The sequence below is a fragment of the Myotis brandtii genome, unplaced genomic scaffold (genome assembly GCF_000412655.1).
Source record: "Myotis brandtii unplaced genomic scaffold, ASM41265v1 scaffold133, whole genome shotgun sequence".
NCBI lineage: Eukaryota > Metazoa > Chordata > Mammalia > Chiroptera > Vespertilionidae > Myotis > Myotis brandtii.
The window spans coordinates 123326-145054 of record NW_005354718.1 but is presented as its reverse complement, the minus strand read 5'-3'; positions in this window follow the sequence as shown (position 1 = coordinate 145054).

Genomic DNA, 21729 nt, shown 5'->3' with positions numbered 1-21729 from the left:
CCCCCAACTTCCCTCCCCTGCTGGCCTGATCACCCCCAACTGCCCTCCCCTGCCAGCGTGATCGCCCCTAACTACCTCTGCCTCGGCCCCACCACCATGGCTTTGTCCAGAATGACGTCCGGAAGGTCTTCCAGTCTAATTAGCATATTACCCTTTTATTAGTATAGACTAGAGGCCCAGTGCATGGATTCATGAACATTGAAAGGAAATTAATTAGAAGAAATATTTTAGAGGCCAGGGAGGGACCGAGGGAGGTTGGCCAGACCCAGCAGCAAGCTAACCTACCAGTCAGAGCATCTGCCCCCTGGTGGTCAGTGTGCATCATAGCAACTGGTCAAATGGTCGGATGAACAGTCGGACACTTAGCATATTAGGATTTTATTATATAGGACTAGAAGCCTGGTGCACAAAATTCATGCACTCAGAGGGGTTCCTCAGCCAGGCCTGAGCCCTCTCACAGTCCAGGAGCCCTTGGGGGATGTCCAACTGATGGCTTGGGCTTAAGCCGACAGTTGGACTTCCTTAGCACTGCCACGAAAGTGGGAGAGGCTCCTGCCACTGCCGCTGTGCTCACCAGCTGTGAGCCTGGCTTCTGGCTGAGCGGCGCTCCCCCTGTGGGAGTGCACTGACCACCAGGGGGCAGCTCCTGTGTTGAGCATCTGCCCTCTGGTGGTCAGTGTGTGTCATAGCAATCGGTCATTCCACTGTTTGGTCAGTTTGCATATTAGCCTTTTATTATATAGGACTAGAAGCCCGGTGCACAATAATTTGTTCACTGGCGGGGGGGGGAGTGTCCCTCAGCCCAACCTGTTCCCTCTCACAGTCTGGGACCTCTCGGGAGATAACCACCTGCTGGCTTAGGCCCGCGCCCCTGGTGGCAGATGGCATGGCCAATCCCGCAGTGTCTGCCCTGTCTCCCCCGGTCACAGATGGCAGGCCCGGATCCTGCACTGGGTCAGGTGGCCAGTCAGATTGTGCTGCCACCCACCCCGCCCCACACTCAACAGGCCCAGATCCCATGCTGGAGTGGGCAGAGGCTCAGGATCTCGCTGCCGCCCACCCTGTCCGCCCCGCCCTGCACACAGCAGGCCAGGATCTCCCACTGGGGCAGCCATCAGCTGGGGATCGCGCTGCTGCCAGCCCCAGGCAGGGCGCAAGGGGATCATCTGCCTGCACTATGCAAATTAGCCGCCATCTTTGTTGGCGGTTAATTTGCATATCACACTGATTAGCCAATGGGAGGCGTAGCAAAGGTATGGTCAATTACCATGTTTGTCTATTATTAGATAGGGTTATTAACTATGTTCCCTGTGCTGTAATTTACATCCCCATGAAGGGATTAATTTGTACTTCTTAATCCCTTTACCTTTACCATCCAGTTCCCCAACCCCCTTCTCCTCTGGCAACTACCAGTTCTCTCAGAGAGATACATTCTTCTCTCCATGGAGAAAAGGAGACATTTGCCAGGCCTCCAACCCATCTAAATCAACACTGGGTTCACAATTTTGTCTCTAGATAAGGACCAGAAAGGAAAAGCAACTTGCTCACAATTGGGCATTTAGTGAATAGCAGGACTGAGGTATAAGAGCTCATCTTTCTCTAGGCTCTTAGCCTGATTTTCTTGACTGTGAATTTGGCTTTCTTCATTGTTGTGTTTTGTTTTTTCCCCTCCCCTCTGATTGTAATTTGCTTTATTTTCCATGTTTTACAATTTTCATTAGAAATGGGTTCACTCTCCCATTCAGCCTCTAGGGAAAGTTCTTTTTAGAAAAATCCCAATTTTAATCATATTTTGTTGATCATTTTACCAAGTGGAATTCACAAAATAAACATCTAATTCAATTGGTAGTTGGGGATTTCTCACCCAGTTGGGGGCCATCTTGCTTTTCTGTGTGACCTTTAATAACATTCATTAGTTACCTTTCCACAGGTTGTGTAATGAATGGCATGCAGAAACCTGCCCTTTGACCTTTCCTATGGGTGTATGACAACATATCCAATTACTTCTTTTATTTATTCTTTCCTGTAGAACAGAACTTGGCTTGAAAATATAGCTGGAAAAAGTCCAGAGATTGCCCCTTCAAGAATTTATAAGGTACTAATTAATATTAAACAGCATGAAACAAATACCACAAATACTCATGACCCTCTCCACCTTGTGCCTACACCTCTGCAACTTACTCATGACCCTCTCCACCTTGTGCCTATACTTCTGCAACTTATTTGAAAATTGCCAGAGAAAGCAATTAGCTAACTTTTTCCCCCAGCCAATATTAGGGCACAACAATGGTAACATCTCACCGACAGGTGTTTCTTTTTAAGAGATCTTTGACCCTCTCCACCTTGTGCCTACACCTCTGCAACTTATTTGAAAATTGCCAAAGGAAGCAATTAGCTAACTTTTTCCCCCAGCCAATATTTGGGCACAACAATGGTAACATCTCACCAACAGGTGTTTCTTTTTAAGAGATCTCAAAAAACATCCATGTATTTGGGAATATCATTCAACCAAATTAAATAGAAAATAGAAGAGCCAGAATATTTGAACTTGAGAATGTGTTTAATTAAGGTCAATCAAATGTCAAAAGAATACAACCCTCCATTACTTGAATTTTTTTCAACCTAAGGTAAATGTAATGTAGAAACTTGGGTAGTCCATAATATGGTGATGCAATGGATCTCTCATGGCTTAAATATGTACTAATAGTAATGTCAGAAAGAATATTTTGGCTATCCTGGAAAGTTTAAAGCTTCCTAACACCAGCATTAGGACTATCCTCTTGTCTGCTGTTTAAGATCTATAGTGTTTCTTTGTGTCACTTTTAAGTCAGTTAGATTCTCTATCTCTCCATTATTTCACTATCAACCCAAATAATCCAACCACTTAATTAAAAAAAAAGACATCTTCTCTGTTATGCTCATAAATATAGTTGGATATGATACAACTCTAAAAAGGAATAACTTATTACTCTTTTATAAATTAATATTGTATATAATCAAGTTGCTATGTCATTACCTGGTTTAAAATTTAAAATGGAGAAGAACCATCCTGCCATGTTATAACTTTGGATATAGTCATCTCTATTTTGAAAATCAAAAAAAGAATATTAAATATCATAGCTGTAGATACTTATACTTTTTGAATAAATATTGTTTTATTATTTTTATGTATAGTACATTTACATTTTTAAGTAGTCAATTAATCAATATTTTCTTATATTGTTCTTATTATGTCTCAAGTTTACAAAGTCTTTCTGAACTTTTTTCTTATGTGATTCTTGATGTCTGTAATTAATTTGAATATAAAGTTTATCATTATTTATTTGACTGTCACCTTTTATTAGAAATTTAATTCATAAAACTATAGTAAATATATTCTTAGCTAGGTTTTTACATGTTTTAATTATTTTCTGAGGGTACATTTTGGGAAATGGAGTTATTGTGTAAAAAAAGTATACCATAGTTTGATACCCACCGATAAGCTTCATAAAGAATATAACATTGCTATCCCACTCAAGTATATTAGTGAGTACAGTTACTCATACAAAATACTATTATTGCCAATTTAATCAAAATAGCACCTTTTTAAATTTGCCTCTATGATTATGGATGAAATTAAACTTGTTTTGTATACTTATTATCTTCCAGATTTACTCTATAAATTTCCTTTTTTTAAAAATTGCTGATTTTCCATTGGCATGTTTGTCTTGTATTATTTATTTGTAAGATTTTCTTAAACATAAGTGTTGTGGTCTCTTTGATAAAATGATGAATGTTAGCTAGGCTTCTCTTTAGTGAGTTGAAAACTATGTGGATTGGCTAAAACATTTGAGAAAGCCTCCCAAGCCTTGTCTGGGAGAGCATAAGAATCTAGGGAGGGCACAAACGCCTCTGGGAATGTCTGGGACTTGCTCCTAAATAGACCTGATTGCCTGATACTGACTCTGAGTGACGGTGTGTCTGTCTCAAGTGAACCTTTTATGTGTAAGAGTTCCCTTTTGTTTCAGGACAGGGAAGGCTCCAGAACAGTTTTATGGCCATTTCTGCTTATTAGTTAACTAGAGGCCCGTTGCACAAAGGGATTCGTGCAATAGGCCTTCCTTCCCCTCACTGCTGGCACCAGGTTTCCTCCGGCACCTGGGACCCAGGCCTTTGCTCCGGCCACAGCGGAGAAGCCAAGCCTCTTCAGTCTTCAGTCATCTTCAGTCTTCAGTTGTCTTCAGTCTTTGCGCTGTGCCTGCATATGCAAATTAACCGCCATCTTTGTTGGGTTAATTTGCATACCCATCCTGATTGGCTGGTGGGTGTAGCGGAGTGACACCAATTTGCATGTTTCTCTTTTATTAGTGTAGATAATATCTGGATTACAAATACCCACATGCATGGCAGACTTTGGTCTGAGGCTCACTTTCCTTCTAAGAGGCAGTCCTCACTAATCCCACATTTATTTGGTAATTACTATGAAGAACATAAATTGTCTATGAACAGATTGTTGAGGTCAGTCCATAGGCAGATCTATGTTAAACACACTAATGAACATTTTGAAAATGTTTCTGTACCATCATTGGATTGTTCTCCTGGTTGGGGCTACCTATAAAGAATGAGATCCAATTTTCCTATAGTTGGGAAAGGAACCACTGTTTCTCCTTGTCATCTTTTTCTTATGATAAATTATTTAAGGAATTCAAGGTCACTTGCCTCTATGACCTTTTCTCTCTCACCCTGTCATCTATGTCACCTCAAAAAACACTTAGCTATAGAGAACTGGGGTAAGAGGTCTGTGTTGAGAAATTATAACTAACAAGAAATTCCCAAATCCTGCTAACTCAGCACTGCACTTTATTGCAGCTCTTTCTATTCTCTTTTTTGGCTGATTCCACACATGGACTTGAATTTATTTTCAATCACTCCTCCCAACCACCCCCTTGGTTCTAGTTTCTTAACTTTATGTAAGATGCAAAGCATAAGAGATTGTCTGTGATGGTGGCATTTGCTTCCCTCTCCAGGTTAGTTACCTACCTGCCAGAGCATCACCCGATTAGGATTGGTGCCCTACTAATCCTATTCTGGGTTTATTTTAGAAAATAATACATCTGGATCCTCATCATTCAGGAAGTGCCCCAGACTTCAAATAAAATGTCTAAAACTATGTTAACAGAGTAGTTATTGTAATGGAACAGAATAAAAAGAGTAAAGCTTCCCTTTTCCCTCAGTTCATAAAATCAAAAGCAGAAACAAAATTAAATGCCCTGTGACTCACTGTGAGTTTTGATCGCCCACTTCTGTTTCTGCTTACAATCTTTGTCTGGGAGAGAAGCCTCCACATTTTTATGCTGTCATCTAGAGATGCATGCATACCAGAAAGTGTCTAAATATGATCATCTCTTGGTTGTCTGAGGCTTTGGGGTCCCATGTGATCATTCTATCACTGTGGGAACCTGAGGAGAGAGGTTGGCTGGACTCTTTTTTCTTACTCTCAGGGCCTCAGGTGAGCATAAAGCAACCAAACCATGAGGAATAAAATACAGGCTGCCTGGTTCACCTCTAACAGTCACTCCCTGGCTTGTCTCACCTCTGAATGAAGGAAGCAAATATTTGTTACACACACACCCTTATCTTCTTTGACTAATAACTAATTGAAGTTCAACCATCAGAGCATTCCTTCTGCTGCTCAAGGTGGGGGACTTGAGGGAACTAGGGTATGAATGCTTACATTGTACCAAGACCTATTCTAAGCCCATTAGAATTTATATTTGCTACAAATTATTTATCAACCCTCGGTTAGGTAAGTACTACCTCCCTTCTAGAATGGGGGTAATTGGGCTCAAGAACAATCAATATGTAAACTGTGGGTCAGGGATGTGAACCCAAATCTCTCTGACTCTGGAGTCCTTGATATGTAGGAGGAATACACATAAAGCTTCTATCAGTTGTAAGTAGTTTTGTATTGATTTGGGGAGAAATTAGCAGCACTTATGAATTAGAAAGTGTTAAGAAGTAGGTTGATATCTGATCAAAGAAGTATCTAGAGTAGCTGAAAGCAACTCTTGGCTCCCTTGCAGTGTTGCTAAGGAGGCTGGGTAGGGCTTTCTCCCCTCATACCTACCCCAGGGATCCCTCCACCATCATTACTTCCTACCTTACCCAAGTAAGGATGTTCTGAAGGGGGAAATCTCATTATAATAAACAAGCAACATCAAGCAAGAGCCTTTCTTTCTTAATATGCCCCAAGTAATGTCCGTGATATATAGGAGTTTAGTAAATGGGGCATGAATTTGTGATAGAATAAATAGCTCACAGCCTACCACTGTGTAACTGGGATTTGGCAGCTTAACCAACCAAACATTTTTAGATTAGGAGACCAGAAAGGTGTCAGGAGAGACTTGGAAAGTGCTTCATATATTTACATTGGTGTCACCCTTTAGGTATGGTTTGAAGTTTGAAATAACAGATTCGGTTGGCCTCTGTAGTAAGAAACCCTGGATTTGGAAGGAGAAGACCGGTATGAGAGCCCCAGCCCTGCCAGCAATTAGCACTGCAAGGAGGAAGCCAGGCAAGGCTGTGCGCTCAGGCAGGGCCCCAGCCTCTGCTGGATCCACTGGGTACTCAGAGAGTGTGACACTTCACAGTTTGTCTTGACTCCAGGCAGCGGAACTGAGCTTTCATAGTCCCCAAAGTCTTGGGCTAAGGGCTTTCAAGGAGCTGCTAAAAAATAGAACAGATTCAAAAATTAACTCCATAGGCTCATAGGAGAGAATGAATGCAAATGTTTATCCACAGTTCTTGGCACACAGTTACTCTCAGAATTGGCATTCTAAATCTCAGTTTTGTTATCCTCTGTAATGATAGCCATAACAATGAAAATATAGCTGAAAAATATCATATGGCAGGGGAGGGGGGAGTATTTATTATTCCTTCTGGTTCTGATATCCTATGAAATTGCAGTTTTGCCTATAATTCTTAATGTCAAAACAATGCTCTTGAGAGATGCTGAGAGACATTTCTATGGGACTGGAGGTAAAAGCAAATTGGGCTTGGGGATGGGGCTACTGGTCCCCATACCCTAAATCTAGCAGAGCTTCAGACAAAAGCCTTTATGATTTCAGACCAGCCTAGGGTGTGTATTTTCTATGAATAAAAATAATGATGCATGTTTTTTCATTAAGTCCTTTTCAAGTAGTCAGGTCTTGGAAATCATCATGAACCACAGAAGGACAAAGCACAACATGATGAGCAAAGTTTATAGTGATCTGTTCTCCTCATTTGATCCCTGTATCTATTTTGCAATTTAAGGAGAATAACTCCTTCTGGCAGTGTGTTTGGATGGAAGTCCGTTTTTCATTTAAGGACAACAATAGCAGTGATGAGGCCAATGTTAAACAGCCAGGATTTAGGATGGGGCCAGTTCCGTATCTATGTATCTAGCCTGGAAGCTAAGGAAACAGGAGGAGAAAATACAAACATCCCATGATTAGAAGGATATCCAACAGTCACTGTGTCTGCATCAACAGGTCCTGCAAACCATCTAAAAACACAAGTGCAAATGAGTCTTTTAGTGCTGGAATAGAAGTTACCAAACTTTTAACCATCTCTGAGTCCTAGTGGGAGAAAGTAGGGTCTGAATAAAACAATTGTTTTCTTACTCATGATGGGTGCGACTTATAATGGCAAAGAGAAAGCAAGGAGCGCAGTAGAAAGAGCTCTCATCTCTCCCCAGAGCAGGGGTGGGAGAACCAACATGGCTGTGGGAAGAAGATGGCAACCCTAAAGTCTTGTTGAATAACTGAGTTATACCTTCACTCCATAGGGAGTGAAGTTCAAAGGAATCACCCATTTAGCAGGGTTCAGTATGGTAGGACAGACCAGATGTTTTCATAAACATTGTTGAAGTAGGTACTAGTAGAACAGAGGGGATAGTGCATATATAATAGCAAGGAGTTCATCAATGTGGCTGAAACCAAGGTGGGAAAATAAGTGTTTAAAAATGTAAAGAAAGTGGTTTCGAGACTGCAAATGGTGCTGGAGTAAAGATTTGTGCCTTATCTTAATGAGGAGTCTCTAAAGATTTTGGAGAAATAAATTAGAGTAAAGAAAGACTATTAATCTGATGTTGGTACATAAAATTGTTTAGAAAGGAGAGGAAGTTGAGGTTAGGAAAAAATAAATAAGGCTGAAGGTGCCTCATTGGGTGGAAGGGACAACTGATAGAGCCCATCCTGGAGAGAGCTGGGGAGGGGCTTGCCAAGGTGCTGTGTCTAGGTGAGAGATAAGAGGATTTGGCAGAGGAGATCAGCTTCCGGCCTCTGCAGAGAAACCTGCAACAAAGACCATGGTTTCCATGGCTACCTGAGGGAAGCAGACAACTAACTGGCCAGGATGAACAAATGCCCTCAGTAACAGCACAATTTCATATTGCAATTACCAGGTCCAAGCTTGAAGAGGCTCCTAGCTCTATTAACACTGGCTTCCATGAAGGAGATAAGCATTCCCAGTCAGGGCCACCCCATTCTGATGATTCTGGGAATAGCTAAAGATTTAAAATGTGACCTATTTCACCACATTTCCCCATAAGTCCATGCTTAGAAAGATCTAGTTTCCCACATTCCACCTCCTTTGCTTCTAGACTTCTAGAAGAAAAACTATGTTACATTTGATGACTTTCAGAACCCATGCTAACTGAGAGACAGCAATAGCTGAACTGTCACCAAAACTCAGAGAATTCAAACCACTGAAAACAGGCAAGTGAGCTATTAATCATTTTAGAATTACATGATTAATGACAATATATAATGCATTTTTAATGTCAAGAGTAAAAGAGTACATCAGTTTGAGGTAACCACGTGTATATTTTCACATAGCTTTCTCATATTTAAAAGTAAAATATAACTTTGTAGTCAAGACATCCATTAATGAAATAAAAGCAGTAATGAGAGGAGAAAATGCTTAGGATAATTTTTTGTTCATGGTAAAAAAAAAAAAAGGCAGCCATTGTTAATCAGAATTTAGGGTATTGCATAAAATCCAAGAGAAAAGATCCAACCTCTTTAGACATGTAGAGCTAGAGCTCATGAGAGAATTGGGGATTGGAATAATGTTTTAAAGTCATTTGCATAGAGGAAATAGTATAAATTATGAATGAATGTTTCCATACTTGCATGAACTTGTATGAATGTGAAGAAAGACGAGGGCTCAAACCCACCTCTTGAAGACATGGAGGAAGTGGAGCAGGCAGACATAGGTCTGGATCTGGTAGAAAGGAGAAAGGCCAGGACAATATGAAATCTTGGAAGTCCATAGAGGGAGAAAGTGAAGCCAAAGTCCTCATTGATTGAGAAACATAAAGGGTTGGAGAAGCCACAGGAGAGCAGTTCTAAGATGACTCTCCATGTTGTTAATCATGTATTTTAATGATGAGCACTGGGAACTGTGGCCTGGTGTGCTCAGTTAGCGTATCCAGCGCTCCAGCCCACAAGACTTCTGCCATTGATTAATCTTGTGTTTTCTAGGCCCTAGTCCGAAAACCATAAAATCTGTAGTATTTATTTAGTATTAGTCTGTGTTCTGAGGATGCTTTTTCTGGAACTGTTTTGAGACCACAGAATTGAAAAGGTTTTTGAGATGAAATGCTAGCCCTGTACCCAGGTTAGCCTGTCATTCTTTCCATTTAAAGCCACTGGTAATATGGTTGCAAGATGTATTTTGCCCATTTTTTTTAAGCCATTTTCTACTTTCCAACCACCAAAATATGTTGGGAGTGTCATAATTGTTTTTCTCTTTGGAACACTAGAAAATATTGTTTTTATAATAGAAATAGCATTTCTTTAATTTTTTTTCTTTTTTTAATCGCCAATGGCTGCCATACCAAACCACTGACTTGGCTCATTGTATTTCCAACTCTAGCTTGTGCTAGAATTTCTGGCAAATGAGTGTTATAGAACTGACCAAAATATTTCTGAGGAGGTTTATCTCAGATGCTAGTCAGAGGAAGGACTAAAAAACAAAAATGGACTTAAATGCATTAATTTAATTCAGGTAAAGAATTTCAAATAAGGTTTGGCACATGCTAAGCATGTACAAGTGCTGGATATTATTACTAGGGCATTCTAAGATGATGTTGCTTCTGAGGCTAGAAGGGATCAAGAAAGGCCACCAATTCTTATGATAAGATAAGTGCTCTCCAAGGATGCAAACAAATGATTATTAGAGTAGAAAAGACTTTCAGGAAGCTGTTAAAAGATGACTGCACCATGAGTGATAGGCTAAGTGAGTAAAGAGATTGACCAGTTGGTAATTAGATAAGCTTACCTACAAGATGTATCATGGAGGAGTTTAGGGTCATTAAAACCTTGTTGTAGAGTCCACATACTTTGAAAGTGGTCTAACCATAATTAAATATAAAGGCATTTGGAATTAGTATAGAAAAAAATCTGTGGTGAGCAGAATATTCAGACATTTAGAAGTTGTGAAAAATGGAAAGAGATAAATAAGTGACCTTCCATTCAGGGTTCTATCTGCTTCTTTTAATTTAATTGCTTTCAGAGTCTCCAAGTTGTTTTGCAGTAGGGCAATGTGATTACTACTTTTATGAATAAATAATCTGATTTCTATAGATCAGTCAGTAAATATTTAAACACCTATTTGTATAAGCATTTGCCCTGAGCCACATAAAAATCACTACAATAGAAATTGTATCAACCATAATCTTCTCTATTATCCACATTATTGCCAAAGGTAAAAAGAATGTATCACAGGATATCAGATAGAGAGTGGATAGATGTGACCTCCCAAAATGTACATACTAACAGATTACAGTCTAACCAATGACAGAATACGTCTAAGAGTCTTGGAAGAGAATTAGAAGTACCAGATAAAAGCTGAAGAAAGATGAAGGGGATATAAAAAGAACAGATGGAATGTTTTGAAGTGAAACTTCCCTATAGACTCGCTATAGAGCAGTGATGGAGAACCTTTTGAGCTCGGCGTGTCAGCATTTTGAAAAACCCTAACTTAACTCTGGTGCCGTGTCACATATAGAAATTTTTTGATATTTGCAACCATAGTAAAACAAAGATTTATATTTTTGATATTTATTTTATATATTTAAATGCCATTTAACAAAGAAAAATCAACCAAAAAAATGAGTTCGCGTGTCACTTCTGACACGCATGTCATAGGTTCGCCATCACTGCTATAGAGCAAGACATGTAAAACAATTGGTAATGAAAAATAAACACAGATTCCAGTAAACCTTGCCCACCCTTTACCTGGAACTCCAGTGCCTCAATGAGCCCATTCCCAGAGTAGAATCCCACAAAAACAAACAAACAAACAACAACAACAACAAACACCAGGTGGTTCTAGTAGGGAAATGTCTATAGCCCATCCCTTTGAATTAACCTCTAAGCCCATCATCCCCGTCAGACATCCTAATGGAGAATAAAGATTAAAAACAACAAAAGACAAAAAAACATAAAGAGGATTATGAGCATATTTTCAGATCTGTCCAATATAGAGGTAACAATATCCAAAGAGCTCTTGACATGGGGCAAGGAAAACAGAGTTTAAACAGAGATTATTCATGTCAGGAATTTGGAAGATGAGGTTGCAAAAGTAGGTCAGGACCTCATTATAAAGGACCTTAAAGCTTAGAAATGAAAGCTCAGGAGTTTCTTTTCTTGGCATGGGAAGGGAGTGAAAGATTTGTGAGCTAGAAGGGGGATAAAATATTAAAAGATATATTTCATAAAGACTACTCTTTTGGTAGGGTAGACCACAATTGGTACATAGACTAGAGGCCAGAGATGAGAAAACAGGTTGATGTTACTGCCATGGGTCATGCACAGGAGCCTGGATTCCATGGTACCGTGAGACTAAAAACAGGAGAGGCCTATTTAAACTAATTTTGCATGTTGTTCTTTCATTGTGTTTTTTTTCCCCACTTTTTATTATGGTAAGAATCCCATTATACAGAACAACAGAGAAAATAGTACAATGACTTCCCAAGTATGTAACATCCAATTTCAACAATTATAAGTATTTTGCTAACCTTATTTCATTTATCTTCTCCTATAATTTTTTTTGCATGTGTTGAACTTTTTCTTTTAAAATAATTTCACACTTACAGAAAAATTACAAAAATAATATCCAAAGTTCCCATATACCCTTCACCCAAATTTCCCAAATGATATTAACATTTTGCCACATTCGCTTTAATTTTCTCTCCCTCCTCCCTCCCTTTCTTTCTCATATCAATGCTCCAGCTGTCCCAGATTTGGCAGGGGGCCTCTGCAAGCTGGATCCTAGGTCCTCCTATCATTTCTCCTCATTTTTTGAGCATGTCTTCCTCTTTGATATCGTACAATGTTTTAAACTCAGGTGTACTTTCCATGCCACAAGGCTGGAATCAAACATTTCCCCAAGGACCTTGGTTCCTTTTAGTGAAAAATAATATTTAGAAACCAATATATGAGTATTAGATATATTTATTATTTTTTTCTATCAGGCCCTCTTGGCAAATATGCCTAGAAATAATGCACATCTATAGCTATAAATATATGCATATCTATTTCTATATATAAAATTATGAGTTCAAACTGACACCTCCATTTTCAATCTAACACCAGCCTTAACCCTTTTCTAATTTCCTTTTCCAACAATGAAAAACATGACTCTTCTTATCCATAATATAGATAAAATTACATTTTTTATTACTTGTCTCTAGGACTTTATAGAATAATCCTAAACTTACCCATACAAAATTATCAATAATCCTAAAATTGCTTTGCTCTGTTTGACTGGCGAGACTGTCTCAGCAGGGAAGAGAAGGAAAAAAAGCACCCACAACAAGCAAAAATTTGACATATAAATTCCCCCACATTTCTAAACACGGGGCAGACACAGGGTGAAATGATGTTTCCAGGGCAGTTAAGGACTAGAAACCTCACATTTGTCCTTGGATAGGAGTTTATTTTCTCAGACTAAGTCTGAGCTTCACATTCCAGTTGTTCGCCCTTCCACGGCAAATGGATATGGAGAAGTCTGCCACCAGCTGCTGATGGAGAAAACAGCTGCCTCTCGAATGAGGATAAGCTACGGAGGTGGTTGGATGTTCCTCTCCATCTCCCCCACGTTCTCCCCCTCCTACAAAAACAACATGCACACCTTCACACGCAAATAAAGGGGAAAAGGACGCCCACGTATTGCTAGGAAATCTTATTATGAATGAGAAAATCTCCCTTAAGTAAATTGTTTAGCCAAGGTTTTCCTTTAGATGATGATTTGCATGAACATCGATGCAAGCACGATTATCTTATTTGTGAGTTGTTGCCTGTGTGAATTTGTTCAGTTTCCTGAGAAGTTGGGTGAGTGAGCACATGACCTAGATGAGCTGACCACTTTGTTTGTTATTTGCCTTAGTGGCTTATTTCCCTTCATTAACAGTGCTTATGGATCACTTTCTGTGTGTTATACACCGTGAAACATAGACATGAATCAGAGACTTGAAGAATCCACAGTCAGTCTAGTCAGCAGGAACAGAAGTAGGACCTCTTTTCTTTATGAGATAAACCATTTCTGGTGGCTTTAAAATAGCCACCTGGAATGGTATGATTTAGATGATGTTTAGCAGCTTTCCCTAATTCTTACCTAGCTACCTGACATCTGTTATGATACCTCAAGTTATAGCATTAGTCTTCTTTTGAGTCCATCCTAAAGGCTTTGTGTTCTTGTAGAATTTTACATTACAATATAAGTACTTTTCTCTGGTAGGATAATTGTCTTAAATCATTATATAGACAATATCTTAATAGTATTATATAGCAGTTAACTTAGAGCAAGGTCTTAAGAATAGGAATGCATAAGAAAAAAGGGAGGTCAATTGGAAGGTGAGAGCAGAGGATACAGGGGTGGGCAAACTTTTTGACTCGAGGGCCACAATGGGTTCTTAAACTGGACCGGAGGGCCAGAACAAAAGCACGGATGGAGTGTTTGTGTGAACTAATATAAATTCAAAGTAAACATCATTACATAAAAGGGTACGGTCTTTTCTTTTTTGTTTTATTCATTTCAAACACGCCAGATCTGGCCCGCGGGCCGTAGTTTGCCCACGGCTGATGCTAACACCATTACCAATTTTATAGTTTTCTGTTTACAAGACCTGAGAACAACAGTTGATATCTCTTAAATATAGTCTATAACCCAAAATATGTGCTTTGCTCGGTCATTCCGTGGAAAAAGGAATACAAAGAGTCTAGGCAGCTGCTGTGAAATGAAAACAGACCCAAACTTAGATCTAGCGAATCTCCCACACAAAATTTAAAAGGATTATTTTTTTTATCATTTCACACTTTCAAAATCTATAATAAACTTGTGTCACTCTGATTTCGCCGTAGACTGAAAGGGACCATTAAAAAGAAGGAGTATTACTGCCACATTGTGTGTTCGTTAGGATTCTTGATGAATGTGTTAAAAACATAATGTACTAGCTTAAGCCATATTTATTAACTGATGAAGCTGAAAAGGATACAGGGTAGCTCTGGTGGGAGACAATTCTTCATTGTTATCTCAGGTTTCTGCATGTCTTATAAACAGAGGCAATGATTATCTTTTGTTGGACTTTGTCGAGCATTCCGTATAGTGAGTAGCTGGTGTCTCACTCTGGAACAAAGGGCAAGTAGGCGTATTGCTAATTATAAAAGCTCTGAGTTCCCTAAGCCTAGGTTTTCTCCTCTGTGATGCAGCAGACTGTGTGTGCAGGTGTCACTTGGTCCTTTTTACATCATCAGGTGGGAATTGGGACTCAAGGAGTGGACACAAGGAAATCTGATACCACGGCCACTATTAGGGATATGAAATAATAAAGTTCTTTGTCTCTGTACCATGTTCTTTGTCTTCTGTTTAGCATCCATGAAACTGTGGCAGGCAAAATTATCAGCCTGCAAGTAGTGTAAAATCTTAGACCCTTCTATCAACTCAAGGGATCAAAGTAAAGATAAACGACTGGAACCAGGGTCTCAAATTCATTCCATCCAGGACCATCTTTCTCTCCATATCTGCTATGGGCTGATTTTTTTATATTCCCCTCAAATTCATATGTTGCAACCTAATCCCCAATGTGAGGGTATTTGTAGATGGAGTTTTTGAGAGGAGTTTAGGTCATGAGGACTTAGTCCTCACCAATGAGATTAGCGCCCTTATAAAAGAGGCCCAGGAGAGTTCCCTTTCTGTCATGTAAGGACACAGTGAAAAGATGGCTGTCTATAAACCAGGAAACAGGTCTTCACCAGATCCCAAATCTATTGGTGTCTTGATCTTGCACTTCCTAGCCCCCAAACTGTAAGAAATAAATTTCTGTTGTCTATAGGACACTCAGTCTGTGGTATCCTTTAATAGCAGCCTGAATGGACTAAGACAATACCTCCTTCATTTCTACCTATTCCTGTTCAGCTTGAGTCTCTAGACAGAGAAGAAAGATAGCTTTTGTCAGTCTCAAATCTCTTCTTTCTACCCTAGGGCTGTGGATTTTCAATTGTTCCCAGAGGAAAACCCTGATTGATCTTATATATCATGGGCCCCTTAGACCAATATTTATTCAACAAGTATATGCTCATGATATACTCAGTAAGAATATATTTATGGAAATTGTATGCCCCTCAATATCCCCCCTCTCTCAACCCTTCAATATTCAACTATAACAAAGATCAGGGAGCAGAGACCTGAACAATGTTTCTTAAACATTAGTTAGAAAGGTAAAATAAAACTGACTAGCTACAGTTCAATAGTTAAAAGAAAAGTAAATTGGGTGAAATTGTCATTTGGAAACTAATCATTTGGTAAGTAGGTTTCAGGCAAAATCACCTACTATCCTCCTTCCCACCTCTGCTTTACCCCCACTCAAATTCACACTTCTTCCTTCACTCCCTTATTTCTATATATGTCCATCTCTTGAGAGAACAGAGGCCACTTCAATGCTTCACATATGATAAGTACTTGCTAAATACAAAACCTGTTAATGTCCATAAAAGAAAGGCTCATCAGGCTCTTCTCCTGGGGATAAGCAGAAGGCCTTAAGAAGGAACACAAGACAAAAAGATTCCCCAAATTCTGGGGCATATTATTCTAAACAATGATTTTGCTGTAGCTAGAAAAAGAATCTCATAAGTTTCAAAGATTTGAGATTTTATTTCCCTGTTCATTAGGTCTCAGTTTCAAGAATCTGGTGAAAACATAGCTCATTTAAACCAAGTAGAATAAGTTTCCTATTAAATTTTCTATAAATCATTGAGGTCTCATTAAAAGGAGCTCTATAACCTCTGTTTGGAAATACTCTCCTTTGCTCATGTGCCTTCTCCTGCCAATTTTTTTTTCAAAACCTTAGTTCAAATACTTAAATTTTTAATGAGTTTTTGTTTAATGTTGATGGTAATGTTAAAAGGGTAGTTATAGCTTGGTGGTTTGATCTGACTCCTCATACTTTTTGTTGCCCCTTTGTCTGTGCTAAGAGGGAAGAGAGGCCAATGTCCTGAGCTGAAGCTTGAGGACAGGATGAGCCAGCTTGGCTTCTGCAGAGTTAGTGAATCACGGTGCAGTCATCGGTCTCCTGGAACTCACCCCCAGGGCTGGCCAGCCTAGGCAGAGCCTCAGCTTCTGGGGCAGCAGATGGGGCCAGCCAAACGTCACTGCCCTTGGTCTGTTTTTCTTTAGTAGATACCTGCAAGAGATACATATATATCTTTAAGCCTGTTTTCAAATGATGATGAAGTTGTCATGATTTACCAACCATGATGACAAGAGTAGCTTCAGGCAATAATGTCTGTCACCTTAAGTGTGAACCCCAGATTCTAGGAGTGTTTATATCTGCCAATTGGTGTGGTCATGGTTTACACTAAATCAGCCTTATGGGGTACTTGGAATTGATTCCTACATTTGACCCAAACCACATGTCCTCACAATATAAAGTCCAGTATGTGGGGCAGTGCAGGGGAATCCAGGGGGATCTCTTCTGACTCTCACACAGACATCTGAAAAGCTTCTGTTAATGACACACCCATCCATGAAAGTATTTTGACTGTTAGTTTTTACTGACAGAAAATAAGATTATGTTTGGGCAGCAAAGGTCTTTCTATCACCCCAATAAACAATAGCCAAGAATTCAATGTGTCTTATCTCCACAGATTTACAGTTAAGAGTCTAACATGTTGTGAGATGTTAAAATTCTGAAGGCCTATGAAAAGGGGCTATGTGTTTTTCTCATAGGTATAATTCATCGCATAGAATATTTTGCTGATAGTGCAAACCCATGTCTTATTCTGTTTCATTTATTGCTTTCTGATACCTCTAACTTTGGGATATTTCTTGATCAAAGCAAGTACTATATTTTCACGGAACAGTGGAACAGAAGTTTATTAGCAGATATCATATATCTATCTCAACTAGTAGTTTATCAACCTGAGAGATAGTCATGCTTTAGATAGTATTAGAATATAAGCCCCACAAAATGCTTAAAAAGAAAAACATCAAGAACAAAAAAACATCCACTTGGAAGAAAAACATTCAATAAGGAGAATAAATTCAAAGAAAAGGAACAATTCAGTATTCGTGATCTATTATGGGTTTTTACATGTTCATTCAGTTAGTTAAACAAAAAAAAAATTAAAAAACCTATAAATTAAGAAATCTTACCAGCTAAAGGTGATTAATAAAAGATGAGCCTAACCTAATAACCTAATAATAAATCAGAAGGTTCAAGGAGTGAGCACAAGAGCGAGTGTGGCTCAGTTGGTTGAGCATTGTTCCATGCACTGAGAGGTTGAAGGTTCAATTCCGGGCCAGGGCCCAGGCCCAGTTTGGGGCTTATTTGCCAGTAGGCAATGTGCAGGAGGTAGCTGATTGATGTTTCTCTCAGATGAGCCTAACCTAATAACCTAATAATAAATCAGAAGGTTCAAGGAGTGAGCACAAGAGCGAGTGTGGCTCAGTTGATTGAGCATTGTCCCATGCACTGAGAGGTTGAAGGTTCAATTCCGGGTCAGGGCCCAGGCCCAGTTTGGGGCTTATTTGCCAGTAGGCAATGTGCAGGAGGTAGCTTATTGATGTTTCTCTCTCATTCATGTTTCTCTTTCTCTCCCTCTCCCGTCCTCTTTGTCTAAAATAAATAAAAATATGGTTTTAAAAAACATATGCTATTACTCCTACTTTTAATGGTTATATAGTGTCCATGCATTACCTTCCCAACTGTCCAATTTAATCTGGACATCTGATGAATATTCGCAGTACATGTTTGTTAATAGTACATAGGCAAGAAGAAAACTTTTGACCAGGCAATTTAAGACTCAATATGCTTAGCTACTACTACGTATGCCATCAAGAGAATCTAAGTGGGGTGTGGATCTTTGTTTTCCTTGATGAACTTGAGCTAAACTTTTATAAGATATTAATATTTTCATAGGCTGGATATCTGTGACTTAAAGAAAATAGAGATTGATTTACCCCTAATATAGATTATTACAGGGATACATAAAAAGGAAATTAGTGCAGAATACTTATCTGATTGCACAGTATACTTAAAATGCATAATGCCAGTTCAGCAAAAATGGATATGTATCTGTTAAATTTTATTTTTGCTCCCTCTTATACTTCCCATTTTCTTTCTCTTCTCCTCTCTTCTAAAATCTACTTTTCTTGGTATATATCCTAATTCCTATTCCCAAAAGGCATTTAATTAACCAGTTATCATACCTTTAAATTGTTAGCACTCTCAAGATAAGGTGGGAGGTGAAATTTAAGGAGAGCCCTCTGGAAAACTGAAAAATCCAGTGTTTTTCTCTGAAGGGAAAAACCTTTTACTCCCTGATTCAATTTAGAATTTTGTGGCAATAAGAGACAGTGGCTGAAGCAAATGGTGACATGACCAACCTGTCTCAAAGCTAACATGCTAAGTCCACATGGTGACAGAGAGATAAAAAGTGCTAAATGCAGCAGACAGTGGCTAACTACTTCCTTAGTGGCCTCTGAAGGAAGGCAGATTTCCCTGCTGGCTCCTGCTGCAGACATGCCATCCGGACATCTTCCCAGATTTGCTTTATAGAGATAGAATGGCGCACAACCCAGCCTTCTCCAGTGCAAGTTTTAAAGATGGTGACCTTTTTTTCTTTGGGGAAGTGGAGACATAAAACCTAAGATGCATCCAGGCTCTGTGTGTTGCTTTCTGGGCCAGCCTTCTCAACGCACACGTGTGTGCACCTCTCACACCTGCACATCACTGCATTGCCCAGTTCTAATAATAGGAAGCCAAACGCCACATGAACACTGGGCAGAGAAACAAAGCAGGGAAAACAGACAAGCCCTGGCGAGGCCTCTCTAACGCCAGGGCACACACAGTGCCCTGGGCTGTCCAAGGGAGGTGTGACGCTGTTTACTAGGGAGAGTGCCTTCTGCACCGCTCCCTACGCCCTGTCTGGCCTATGAAATTTGATCTAAATCACAGGAGTCAAAAACATATTACTCTGACCACAATTCACATTCCGTAGGAGGAGACAGGATTAGAATGTTTCTATTCTTGCCCAATGCTACTAAATTTAAAGTCAATATAACTGTTAACTGCCTTCTTCCTTCAACAGACCAAAAGCAAGCATCATTTGTTGGTGGCATAACGCTCTGAAATGTCATCAAGAGCTGTATGGTTGGATAGACGAAGCTCAGTGGTAACGAACAACTCATAGCCAAGGCTGTTAGCAATGCCACTTAGAGTAAACAACTCCATTTATGGCTCCATTCATACCCTCATCTGATCACTTATTCATTTATTTATTCACCCATCATTCATTAAGTTTCTACAATGTGACCAGTCCCAGGTCTTAAGAGGTGTATAAAGGAGACAGGCACATAGATAGAGTAACAGCTCTTCATTATATATCTGGTATGCTAATGGCTCCCTTGTCTTTCACTTCTTCCTCAGTTACTCTCAGGTCTAGAGTCTTTCACGTCTTGGTCAGTTAAGTATCCTCCTTATAATTTAAACGGTAGTTCAAAAGTGCTTGGTGTAGGCTTCCTTTCTCTAGGAAGCCCATCTGGATTTACCAGGTGGACCCAGGAGGCATTTCACAGAAAACTTTATTACCTTTTTTCCCCCAGCCTTCTTCTTCAAACTGCAATCCCCACCCTAATTAACTTATTCTACGTCAAACAATTTTTTGGGTTATGTTTAATTTTGTGAGGATATGAGCACCTTGACTAGTTTTCCCAACTTCATACCATTGGGTACTTTCAGTGGCTTAGATTTGCTAATGAGCTGTTGAGGACTTATTTCCATTTACCTGACCAGATCTCTGTGCCAGACACCTAAGAATCATCTCTGCCATTCATCATGAGAGCACTAAAGGTTCCTGGAGAGAAACACGGATAGGAATTGTGGCTATTAAGGACCATCTTTGGATTTAATTTTTATTGATGCTGGTCCACCAGGCTTAGATAACTAAATTCTGAGGGTTATTTTCCAACCCATGCTATAAATAATATTATACATTATTATTTTACATAGGCTAAGACAACAGACTTTGGGTCTAAGAAATGGTCCTAAACTTACTGCTCTAACTGGACATGACTAATCTGTGCCATGAAAAGGAAAAACCTTTGGGTCTAAGAAATGGTCCTAAACTTACTGCTCTATCTGGACATGACTAATCTGTGCCAGGAGTCCTCTCCCTCGCCTCTTTCCTCCAATCTCACTATAGCAGATGGGTTGAAGACTAGTGAAAGTTCCTCTCTGCAACATCATATGCCTCTCTCTTCTCCTGGGCCACCAATGGCTGGTAAGGTGTGTTAAGATTTAGGGTAAAGCATCTCTTGGGCATGAGCATTTAAAGCTCTTTGCTTATTTCTACATGTCCATATTTTCCCAGAGCATATTAAGGCAAATCATCAAGGAAGTGAGAGGAGGGATTGAAAAATTAGACTTAATATTGGAGTTTTGACAGAGCGACAGCTGGGGGAAATGCTGGGAAATGACCTATTAGAATAGAGACCTAGGATGGACAAAATATTATTCACACAGAAGGAAAAAAAACTAGAGGAAAGAATTTGAGTTACTTGGAGTTGTCAGTAAAGAATTCAGCGATTCTACAGTGTAGTGATCTGCACCAGGAAGGAACAAGTCCCTGGCCTGGCCTCCTGTGTCCCCAGGCACTGGCTCTGGACTGGGCCTGAAACAGGAGACTGAGCTCCTAGCATATTGAACTTGCATCAGCTGAAATGTTATTTTTTTCCATGGAAAAATTATAGCAAAGAGATTAGGATATGATTTAGTGCATATCAAAGGAAAATAAACATTTATTGCAATAAATAACCATTAAATAGGTCCAATAATATTCTAAAAATACTCTCACGAATTGGAAAAATAGTGAAGCTTCTTTTTCATGATGCCTTGCATTTTCATAGGGCATTAGTTTAATGGTTAGAAATTTTGACTGCTAATTCAAGGTCTGGGTTATCAGTGCATGACCCACCTCTCAGCCCCTGACCTCTCTGTGACCCAGGTCTTTCACTGCACAATGGGATACTTCTCTCCTTTCTTAGTGAGCACATTATGAAGTAAGTACTAGTAAAATAATAAAGAGGTTTTATCCCTTAGGAGACATGAGGCTAACATATACAAGTTTTATTTATATACACAACTAGAGGCTCAGTTCGTGAAATCATGTGTGGTAGCCTGCCACTGCTTGCTGCCCCACCCAC